The 12,558-nt window shown below is 30.6% G+C and overlaps 1 pseudogene; it reads left to right on the top strand.

Moving 5' to 3' along the window:
- Positions 1-3,203: 3,203 nt before the first annotated feature.
- Positions 3,204-12,558, top strand: part of LOC115966495 — a 30,019-nt pseudogene continuing 20,664 nt past the window's right edge.

Raw genomic sequence — 12,558 nt, 5'->3', positions numbered from 1 at the left:
ACACGTTTTAGAGTTTAGCCTTACATGTTTTGCTTTTTGCTTTTTGTTTTTTGTTTTTTTTTTTTTTTTTAAAGAAATCAGATTTTTTTAGTGTGATGCCGTGATGGACTTTTAGTCTTTGTGAATGGGTGAATCAAGTTGAGTTCTATATATTTTGCTAGTGGACTGGTCTTAGTGGATCCAATCAAGTTAAGTCTTACACATTTTGCTAAAAAAAAAAAGGTTTATTGCTACACAAAAAAAAGAGCATTGATAACGAAATTATAAATTTAGAATAATTTACTTTGTATTAATATTAATTTTAATTTTTTTGTGCAGGTTTAAAGTGTAAAGTGATCATATTAAGTAAAGCTACAATTGTGCTTTTTATAAACGAGGTTCTATTGTTTTATACATTAAATTTATATTATTCTAGTTAAATTGTAATTTTTATTATTATTATAGATTGTATTTCATTTATTTGTAAATATTTTTTAATTACAAATGTCTACTAGAAAATATCCATCCAGAAATGAAAAACTAAAAGAAAAAAAAGACAAAGAGAAGAACTAATTGAATTTCAAAAAGGAGCTATGGACAAATTTATTACTAGTAAAAAAAAAAAAATCTTGTAGAAAATTTGAGTGAAAGTTTCATAAATGAAGAAGAAATTCATCAAAAAGAGTTAGAAGATAATGAAAATATACAACAAAATGATAATAATGAAGGTGGTCATGATAATGTTCAAACATGTAATGTCACCATTCTTGATAATGAAGCTCAAAATAATTTGGAGGAGAGTGAAAATATTAATGATCAACCTAATTATATTCCTACAAATATTTTTGATCCAAGTCAATGGAAAACTATTGATATAAAATTAAGAGATTTGTTAGCAGAAAATGGTCCAATAAGAGTTGATGATCTAAACTTTCCTATAGATAAGAACTCTAGACATTTTTCTACTACGCATTATATTCGAAAATTACCAAATGGGGAGAAACATGATAGAAAATGGTTAGTGTATTCGAAAGACCTAGATAAAGTATTTTGTTTTTGTTGCAAGTTGCTTAGTTCAAAATCTAATACAAAATCTAATACAAATCAACTAGCTAATGGTGGGACTAAGGATTGGAAAAATATTAGTTCTATTCTTAAAAATCACGAAACAACCAATGAGCATATTACTAATATGAATACTTGGATTGATTTAGAACTAAGATTATTGAAGTATGAAACAATTGATAAAAATGTCCAAGAACAAATTAAGAAAGAGAAAGATCATTGGAAAAAAGTGTTATTAAGAATAATAGCGGTGGTAAAAAATCTTGGTAAAAATAATTTGGCATTCCGAGGAAAAAAACAAAAAGATCTACCAAGAAAATAACGGAAATTTTTTAAGTATAATTGAAATGATTGCAGAATTTGATCCAATAATGCAAGAACATGTTCAATGTATTCAAAATGGTGCAATCCATAATCATTATCTTGGACATAATATACAAAATGAAGTGATACAACTATTAGCAAATGAAATTATAAGTAAAATTATAAAAAAGATTAAAGAAGCTCAATTATGCTTGATTGTACCCCCGATGTAAGTCATCAAGAACGAATGACTCTCATACTAAGATGTGTGGATATTTCAATAAGTCTGATAAAAATAGACGAACATTTTGTGGAATTTTTAAAGGTAGATAATACTTCTGGAAAAGGTCTTTTCAATGAAATTATAAATGCAATTGAACTTAATATTAATGATGTACGTAGATAAGGATATGATAATAGGTCTAATATGAAAGGGAAAAAACAAGAGGTACAAAAAAGAATTCTTGATATAAATCCTAAAGCATTTTACACACCATGTAGTTGTCATAATCTCAACCTTGTCCTATGTGATATGGCTAATTCTTGTCCTAAAGCTATTTCTTTTTTTGGAGTAGTACAACGAATATACACACTATTTTCTTTTTCCACAGTGATGGAAAATTTTACAAGATAATGTGACAGGTTTAACTCTTAAGCCATTGTCACAAATACGTTGGGAAAGTTGAATTAAAAGTGTGAAAGCAATAAAATTTCAAGTTTTGAAAATAAGAGATGCTTTGTTACAATGGGCAAATACAAGTGAAGATCCCAAAACAGAAAGTGAAGCTGATTGTTTAGCAACATATGAGATTGAAAGTTTTGAGTTTTTGCTAGCTGTGACTATTTGGTATGATATATTATTTACTGTTAACTCTGTTAGTAAAAATTTACAATCGAAAGACATGCATATTGATATTGCTATAGATCAATTAAAAGGTCTCGTGTCTTTTTTAAAAAAATATAGAGAAGATGGATTTACATCTGCTATGAATTCATCTAAATAAATTGCAAGCAAAATGGAAATAGAGCCTATATTTCGTGAAAAACGTATAATTCATAGGAAGAAACAGTTTGATGAGAATGTCAATGATGAGACAACACAATCCGCCGAAGAATATTTTAGAATTAATTATTTTTTATATATAGTAGATCAAGCTATTTTTTCAATTGAAAGTAGGTTTGAACAATTTCAAATATATGAAAATATTTTTGGTTTTTTATTTAATTTTGAAAAACTAAAATCACTAGATAATGATAGTTTGAAAAAAAAATTGTCTTAATCTTGAATGTTTTCTCACACATAAAACTTATTCCGATATTGATGGTTTAGATTTATATTCAGAACTAAATGTTTTAAAAGAAGTTTTGCAAATAAATGATAACTTTCCAATTAATGTACTAAATTATATAAAGAGGCTAGAATCTTTTCCGAAGTGTATGTATTGCTTTTAGAATATTATTAACCATACCTATTATAGTTGCTTTCGCAGAAAGTAGAAAGAAGTTTTTCAAAATTAAAATTAATAAAATCTTATTTAAGATTAACTATGTCACAGGAAAGATTAAGTGGATTAGTTATATTATCAATTGAAAAGGAAATGTTAGCGGAACTTGAATACAAAAATTTAATTAGTAATTTTGCCTCTCAAAAAGCAAGAAAAATAAATTTTAATTGAGAAAAAATTATATTAATTTATAATAAAAGGCCCCGTTTAAAACTTTCGCTTAGAGCCCCAAATTCGTTGAGCCGGCCCTATTCACAGCTGCTATTGTGCTTGTACTAACTCCCATAGTAAAAGCATATACCTTCTGCAGTCCAAAATTATCTCGTTTCCATCTATGGAAAATATTTCTTTATGCCTCAATTCACTCTTTTTATTGAAGAGGGACGTGGTTTCGGTGGCAATCAAGTCTATCAAGCTGCCGCAACCTACCTACGTTCCAAGATTGTTGTTGATTCATCAGACTTAAAATGTCTCAAAGTAAGCAAAACCAGTAGGCAACAGAGACCAACCGTTGATATTGTAATGGGTCAAGCGGTTATGGATTCCTTTCAAGACATTAATTGGCTCAAATGGAGGTTATGTGCTAAAAAAGACAAGAATGGTGATGTTCTTTCAACATATTATCAGCTTTCATTTAAAAAGAAATTCAAAGAGGTTGTGCTAGAATCTTATTTACCTCATGTAATATCTTGTTACGAGGCTATACAAGAAGAAAGAAGGGCGGTAAGGCTTTATAGCCGTGAGTTTGCCCGTAGTCCAACTGGTCGTGAATAGGGTTCTATTATTCTTGAACATCCAGCTGCATTTGAGAGGTTGGCAATGGACCCAGAGCTGAAGAGGAGCCTCAAAGATGATCTTAACAGGTTTGTTAAAAGAAAGGAGTGGTACAAGAAAATTGGCAGAGCATGGAAGCGAGGGTATTTGATTTACGGCCCTCCGGGTACTGGTAAATCGACCATGATTGCTGCCATGGCCAATCACCTCAAGTTTGATATCTATGATTTGAACATTTCAAGTATAAATTCTGATTCAGAGTTGAGAAGAATATTGCTTTCAACATCTAATCGCTCAATAGTGGTAATTGAGGATATAGATTCACTACAAAAAAACGCGCTCTAAAGCCGCGTTTTTGGAAAACGCGGCTACAGCTCTTCCTTTGAGCCGCGTTTTTGATTAACGCGGCTCAAAGGAAAGGCTGGAGCCATGTTTTTCCTAGGTCAAGCTGCGTTTAGCTGCCTAGGACTGAAGCCGCGTTTTTAAAAAACGCGGCTTCAATCCTGTTTGGGATATATATATATATATATATGTTTTTTTTTTTTAATTATTGCGTGAGCTGCGTTTAAAAAATGCAGCTTCAAAAATGCTTCAAATATACTTCACCATGTCTGGAGCTGCATTTAAAACGCAGCTTAGACATTTAGCTTGAGCTGCGTTTAAAAAATGCAGCTTCTACATGTTTGGAGCTACGTCTCTTTAAACACAGCTTCAACTTTCAGTATAAATAACCAAAAAAAAAAAAAAACCTCATCGAGTTTAGAACACAAAACTCTCAGATCGAACACAAAACTCTTAGATCGACCACTCTCACCGATTGCACAAAACTCTCACCGATCCAACACACTCCCCTCACCGATTGCAGACAACTCTTACCGATCCATAAGCACTCCCCTCACTGATCTCAGACAACTCTCACCAATCCAACACACTCCCCTCACCGATCTCAGACCACTCTCACCGATCTCAAGCTACCTCACTTCCACCCTATGTGAATCCCCTTCCTCCCTCCACTCTTCCTCCTCTCCGTTCCCTTCTCATCGATCGGTGGCACACACACACTCTCGCAAGGCCGACTAACAGTAAGTTTTTTAAAATTGTTTGTTTTGATTTCTATTTTAGGGTTCCTATTTTTGGTTTAGGGTTTCGATTTTAGGTTTAGGGTTTCGACTGTCGATCTAGGTTTTGATTTTGGGTATAAATGTTCAATTTAAATATTTGAATTGTGCTTAAGTATAAATATTCCATTTTGGGTATAAATATTTGATTTTGGGTATATGAAAAATCATTCATAAATATTATTAAGGAGCTCTTAGCCCTTGACTTCTTTTATCTTTATTCATAATATTTGAATCATGCTTAAGTTTCCATTTGATATTACTGTAGAATGTAAAGATTTAACCGTAAAGTTATAATATTAGAACTTTCCTGATATGAAGCTTTATTAATTGAAATGGTGGTATGTTTTGAGTGGATGATAAATTACATTGAAAAGTAATTTCAAGTTCGGATTTATAAAATATAAACACTTTGAATTTATTATACTTCTCTATAAAATTATGAACGTATATAATATGTTGCTTCTGGTTGTTTTTAATTGCATTCATGTACTTGTAGAGGTTATGATTACATTAATAATATTTTTTACTTTAATATTTAGTTTAATTTTAATGAAGATGGTTTTTTGCCTTGCTTATGACCATGCTAATTGCTTAGGAATCATGTTGAAAGGCATATGAAAAGCATAATTGTCTAAACTTTTTCTGATAGATGCTATACATCTAGATAGGATTTGAAATCTTTGTACGTGTTTGCTTTATGACGATTGTTCTATATATATATTTTACTTTTGCTGTTTTATTTTACTTTTGCATGATTTGCATTGCAGGCATGAAACACACTAGTACTCTTCATTGAAAAGTTTGTTTGGAATGATATGTTGAACAAGCAAATCTCGGTGGGGCTTACACTATGGTATGATCTCCAACCTCACGCACGTACAAGTCTTTGAGCTTTGCAGATCAGATAAAGAAACAGGTTGTTTTCTTTATAAAAAATTCATCTCTTAATTTGTTTGGGGCTGAATCGTACAGCAGATTGAGTTTCAATTCATTTACTAAATGTTTAAGTGCTCAAAGCTCTGTGTACGTGGCAATTTAATTATGGCATTCATTTTTTACTTTGGTTGCTAAATTAATTCCTAATAAGTTTTCACTTTAGACAATTTTGTCAATAAATTCCTTTTATTTCACTTAAAAAATTATCACGAAGTAAGTCTTTTTTTCCCTTAATTAGGTGATAAAATGGCTAAGTATGGATATACGAAGAAGAGATCCATACTTAGCCATTTTTCCTATTCTGAAACTAAGAGTAGTAAATTGTATTTTATATCAGGATTGAGAGTTAAGAATTTCTTGTCTATTAAGCATTATAATTGCTTTCCTTCTTATTAAATGCATCTATGGTTATGCCATTTTAGCGACATTGATTGGAATTAGTGAGGATGATATATTTATCCTTTGTAGTGGCCATTAGGTAATTGCTATAAGGCAGCTTCCATTAATGGCATATTACTTGAAAAAACCTTGGAGAGGTCTTAGGCTGGCAGCTTTGAACTTGACAGTGATAAATATATAAGTTGCCCCTCTCCCACGTTTTTTTTTTTGGATGAATCCTCCCGCATTATGTTACTAAATTATGTAATCATAAAGGATGGCTCTAACTTTGTATATCCATCCATTATTATTATTATTTTTTTAAGAATATATATATATATATATATATCCATTTAAGCTACATATGCAGTCAATTTATTCAAAGGTCTTGATTTGGCTTCCTGTAATTCAAATGTTTAAAAACATGCAGATGTATTTAGTCAGTCAGCTATCATCAATATGTAGGTCATGTACGGGGTAAATTGGTAATCAATATCTCTATGCTCTATAATTTATAATCCTCTGCTATATAATAAAAGTTGAGGTGGTCCAATCAAATCACTGAACTAGGCAGGTTCGAGTAAAAGTGAAGATGCTAGTAGTATGCCTAGCGTTTTAATAATTCTTTAGTAATACACTTAGGAGGTGACCCACTCAACCCACTCAACTAGGCAGGTTTGAGTGTCTCACACCTTCCCAGGCAGTATGTGTAAAAGTAAAGATGCTAGTAACATGCCTAGGGTTACAAGAATTATTTAATAATACGATTACGATGTTTAACTGGTTAGAAACATGCTAGGATGATTGAATTGAATAGGAAGATGATTAGGATTGGTTGAAGAACGTGCTTGTTTGATCTTGAAGTTTTTGATTGGTTCTTTTGTGTGTGTGAGAGAGAGAGAGAAAGAGAGAATTGTTGTGTGATTAGATCTAGGTCCCTTAGAGTGTGATTATGATTTTTGGATATTCAATATTCGTCACTTGTAATGGTATGAGGTAATGGAAGGGTGACAAAAGGGAAAGAACTGTTTATAAAACACTCTGTTTTTGTTTATGAAATAAATTAGATGAGTACTTTTTTCTTATCTGGTTAATTTTTTTTTTTTTTAATTTTACAATGATTTTTGCGATATGATTTGTGGTCAATTTCCTCTGTGTTCTCTTCTTATATATAATTCTCATTTCCTTCTTATTTTGGCAACCAAAAAAAAAAAACCAAATAGAATTTAATCTCTAATTTTTTTTTTTATTAAGGTGTGCAGAGCTCAATCATCTTTCAAGGAAAAGCCAATATCATCAAGCTCCCACATTGCAAGCTTCTCGGTGAGATTTGAATTCCTTAATTCCTTAGTTAATTAATTTTTCATTATTATTTTCTTTGTAGTGGTGTATGAGGATTTTTGGTTTTTTTAAATAATTTTTGGGATATTTACAAATAAGGTGACACTGCTTTTGTTTTAAACTAAAGGGAAAATTGCAATAGTTTTATACACTGACACTGCTGTTGTTGTTGTTGTTGACGGGACTATAGTTGTTTATTAAAGTACCAAAAAAAAAAAAAAAAACTAATTATAAAGTTAGTACAAAATAGCCCATGAACTTTAAAATCTATTTTTGTGTAGTCAGTGCCAGAGACAAAACAGATAATTTGAAAAGAAATGAATTTAAAAGTTTATGTTTTAATTTGTAAGATATGGAAATTATAGGGTTTAAATTAAAATCCCTTAAATCATAAAGTTAAAATTGTTACTTAAACTATAAAATTGTAGGGAAAATCCAAACGAAATTTAAAAACCCCTATAATTTTATCCTTGTTACAAATTAAATTCCATATGCTCAATATGTCAATTCAAACCCCACACTTTCAATATTCTGTCAAACATTACGAAATTATGAAACATTTGAGACCATAGGTGGGGTTTTTGTTAGCCACAATAATAAATGTAAGGGGTGTAAATTGTAAAGTGATACATTTATAAGTATGAGGTTTAATTTGGCATAAAACTAAAGGATTTTTTTAAAAAAATTTAAATTTGATACCCTCCCTAAATTATTGTAATTTTTAAATTAAAAAAATTGAACATTGATTGTTGTAAAACAAACACACACAAACTATACAATAGCTAGCAGCTAGCACACGGCACAAAGTCAAAGAATATTAGCAAAACTGATGGAATCAAATTAACTAAAAAAAATAATTATCTCTCAAACATAAACTAACCTACATTTCTCATACACTTAAAGGTGCTCAGACTAGCACATTACACAAAACTTTTATGTCAACTTTCACACATATAACATAAGCTTCATTACACCACTCTAGCTGTAACCTCCTCATTGCACAGGAGTACCGCTTTTCTGTATGAATAATTACTTCTTATTACTACTCTTCTAAATACATGTAGTATTTAAAACCAATAAAAGGAATTTCTAAACTTATCTCCTCATGGATCGGACTTGACAAATTTCAATCTCTAGTTTATAAGGTTGTTTTTTACGAGTAATTCTTTAGTACTTTCAGAACACATTTTCAGAGCACAGAGAATGATGATTCCTCTTCTCACATTCGAAATAGGGTTAACTCATTAAATTCATGGTGGGATTTACCACGAATGTGAGAGAATGAAGCACAATTTCTCTATATTCCAAAAATAACTAAGAATTTCCTGTCTTTTACATCCCTTGGTAGAATTGTTCCATTAATTATATTGTCAACAAATGATGCAATCAATTGGCTTCGAGCATCCTTGAACAAGAGATATGCAATTTTCAGCATCCGTAATTGAACTTTTGAATCAAGCCTGGCTTCATGATCATAAGTTCAATTCTCCACAAACTTCACACTCTTTCATCTATTAATAACTGTCATTTCTAGTGATTTAGCCAACGCTCATTTCTTTCACCTTTTAATTGTATTGTGCAAATCTTTCAAGTTTTCTCTCAATTCATTCATTCATTTATTTTGCTAAACCATTAATTTGTGGTCAATTTTGTCTGTGTTCTCTTCTTATATATAATTCTCATTTCCTTCTTTTTTTGGCAACAAAAAAAAATAAATAAATAAAAACCAAATAGAATTTAATCTCTAATTTTGTTTCTATTAAGGTGTGCAGTACTCAATCATCTTTCAGGTAAAAGCCAATATCATCAAGCTTCCACATCGCAAGCTTCTCGGTGAGATTCGAATTCCTTAATTCCTTAGTTAATTAATTTTTTATTATTGTTATTTTTAGTGGTGTTTGCGGATTTTTGGTTTTTTTAAATAATTTTTGGGATATTTACAAGTAAGGTGACAGTGCTTTTGTTTTAGACTAAAGGGAAAATCGCAATTGTTTTATACTTAGGGAGGTGCAATGTGCCCTTTTTTTAAAATTTGAGGCATGGTACTGAAATCTTTGAACACTTTTTTTTTTTTTTTTTTTTTAAAATTTGTATTTGTGTTGTTATCTATGTTTTGATAGTTACAGTTGGTTTAAGTAATTGCAATTAGTCCTCTGCTTTGCATTCTCAGGCTTCTCTTTTCTCAGTACAAGATAGAAACCCAGAAAAAAAAAAAAAAAAAAAAAAAAAAAAAAAAAAAAAAAAAAAAAAACCCGGTCCCAGCCTCACAGAGGCACCCAATTGTTAGCACTGACCTTAAATCTCCTTCCTCTTTTACCCGGCATCACTATTGTAGGTTCATCTTATAAAAGGATATGGGGATTTAAAAACCTTGGTTTTCCAAATAAAGGAGAGTAGTCAATTAATGCTTAACTCTTGATATGTATTAATGCTTCAGTTTTATGACAAAGCAAACTCAAACCTCCTTTAATTTCTATATGGATTTTTTCTGAAGATGTACATACCATGTTCATTAAATCAAACTATAATTAACAAGATATGGCAGTGAGCAAATTAAATCCATTCGGCTTTTTTGGAGTTGAATACTGTAAATTGATTGTCCATCTTGAACAAAAATAAGGTCAGGATGATTAAATTTGGCTCCATTGCTTGTGCTGAACGTGAGGCTTGGGTTCCAGTAACCAGTTGGGAGACCCAATAAAACAGTATATGCTATACTTAATGAATACAAGTATACAACCATCACCTAGCTTTGTTGGGATGAGGAGGTATATCATCTTATGCATGAGTCCTCCCTCTTATATGGGTGGACTCCACTTGTGAGGTCTACCCAATATAAGAGGGATGACTCATGTATAAAATAAATAGTATATTTTTCCTGTTAAAATAGATAAGATGTTCTAATTAAGAAACAGAAATTTACATGCCATATGAATATTATTCCAACCAAAATACATGAGCAACATGAAAATATAATTAATGTTATTGTCTTGAAGATAGAAGTGTAGAAATTAATCCTCTAGAATGGATGTTAAAACAGAAGATTTACTAAAGGTTGGACTCTGTTGCAAGAGTATATGGTTAGAAATAGCATTCAATTCTGACCCTTAATTTCAGCAGAAGATTTGGATTGTTACAAAAATATATGATTAGAAATAGCATTCAATTCTGACCCTTAATTTCAGTCTGTCACGGTACACAATTGTCCACTACTTATTAGTGCTCAAAAGGGAACCAACTTTGCATTCATGTGTCTTTCACCCTTAATGTGTCTTGCATTCATGTTTTCTCCCCTTTTTTATTGGTCATTAGTTGAAAGGGAACAAACTTTTGGTTGCTGTTGTTGCTGGTTCTTGTGATTTGAATGTAACAGTGTATGTGGTTTGAAAAAATTGTTCCTGTTTTGTGTTTGTAGTTGCTGTTGGTTGTTGTTGAGAATGGTTTGGATTAACAGTAGTTCTTGACAATCTGAGTTGCTGCATCAACAGCAAAACATATACAAAAGAACATAAGTCTCAACGTATCTAAATAAACTGATTTGATAAGCTGCATAAGCAGAAGAGACTATAAACATAAAACAAGTTTGTAATCCTACCATACAAACACAATAATTACACACATACACTTGACAGGTTAGCACCAAATGTAAATGAAACGGGCCAAAAAAGTAAACATCTTGGACTTCAGAACTCAATGTCAGCGTTGATAATTTGGGATAAACACAAGGTGTCAAAACTACAAACAAAAATCTAGGCATAAGGGTGCATCTACATATTAATATCTTTGTGAGCTCATAGTTTTCTTCAAATAAATTTTATTCTATACATCATAAAGTAAATAATAAGATGACATTTGGTGTGCCTTTTTTTTTTTTTTAATTTTAATGTTTATATTTATTTTTTTCTTTTTTTAAGACAACCCTCCTATAAAAAAAAAGGACAATCTGTCATTTAAAAATAGAATTTTCAAATATTAATGTAATAAAAAGTTATTTAGTGGTATAATGTTACAAAGAGTGAAAGAGTTATATTAAGTATAACTTCATCATGACCTAACATAAAATATTAATTATTTTACTCTATTGCAAAGTGCAGTGTGTAACCGTGTATCTTTATATTTATATATAAAAAAATTATTCAAAATATATATCCTTAAGAAAATGGAGAAATTATTCAATATTTTGACTAGTGTTCAATAAAAGTAAGGTTATAATACAAAATTCACCCTCTAAATTTCACCATAATTCATTTCAATTCTCTAAATTTTTTTTTTCTTCAAATCAATCCTTTAAGATTCAATTTTATTTAATTAATATCTCTTCATCAACTTTTGTTAAGTGTTGTGGTTAATTGTCAAAATTTTTAATTTCTTCTTAATAGTTTGTTAAAATTATAAAAATCCAATTAATGATTGAAAATTTATAAATAAATTTTAACGGAGCCCTTGTTCTGATATAATTTGAGAGAGGAAAAACTGGTTCCTTAGCTCGAAGCTCTATTTTTTATCTGCTTGTACAGCCCATCACAGTCATAAAGAATTTCTTCCAAAGCAAGCAAAGGTGTTTAACACTTTAGAAATGCGTTAATACTTTTCCATTCTTGATTAAATTCACCTTTCTCTTTTTTTCTATAGAAGTCTCTAAGCATTGGAAATGAAGGAGAAACTATCAGTTTTTGTTACTTCTATTCAAAATCGATGAAGTCCTTTCAAAATTTCTTGTCCCCATTATAACATTTTTTTTCATTGTAGATCTTCTACTTGGCTCTTAACGACAACTAATTCAGTGTAGCTGGGGCAGGGACTCAACTATATATTCAGGTTTGCTTGCTGATTTTAACTTGAAATTATCATCATCATTATTGTAAACTTTGTGTGATATTTAGGGCTTCTTTTTTTAACACAATCTTTGTGAGTTCACATATTTGACATTATGTCTGGAATCTTCATCAAGTTTTAAACTATTACTTACATTTATATAGTCGTATAAATCTAGGAAGTAACAATTAAAAAGCACTTCAAAGACCAGTGGGCATTCAAATTTTATTATCTGGGAAAAAAATGATATCCATGCATTTTGTGTCAATTTGTGGCCTTGAAATAGACTAAGTATAGGAAAGGATTGACAAATCTGCGGCTAGCGCCTTCATGAAGGCTAA

The sequence above is a fragment of the Quercus lobata genome, chromosome 11 (genome assembly GCF_001633185.2).
Source record: "Quercus lobata isolate SW786 chromosome 11, ValleyOak3.0 Primary Assembly, whole genome shotgun sequence".
Classification (NCBI taxonomy): domain Eukaryota; kingdom Viridiplantae; phylum Streptophyta; class Magnoliopsida; order Fagales; family Fagaceae; genus Quercus; species Quercus lobata.
The sequence above is the reverse complement of the archived record's forward strand: the minus strand, read 5'-3'. Positions and strand labels throughout refer to the sequence as shown.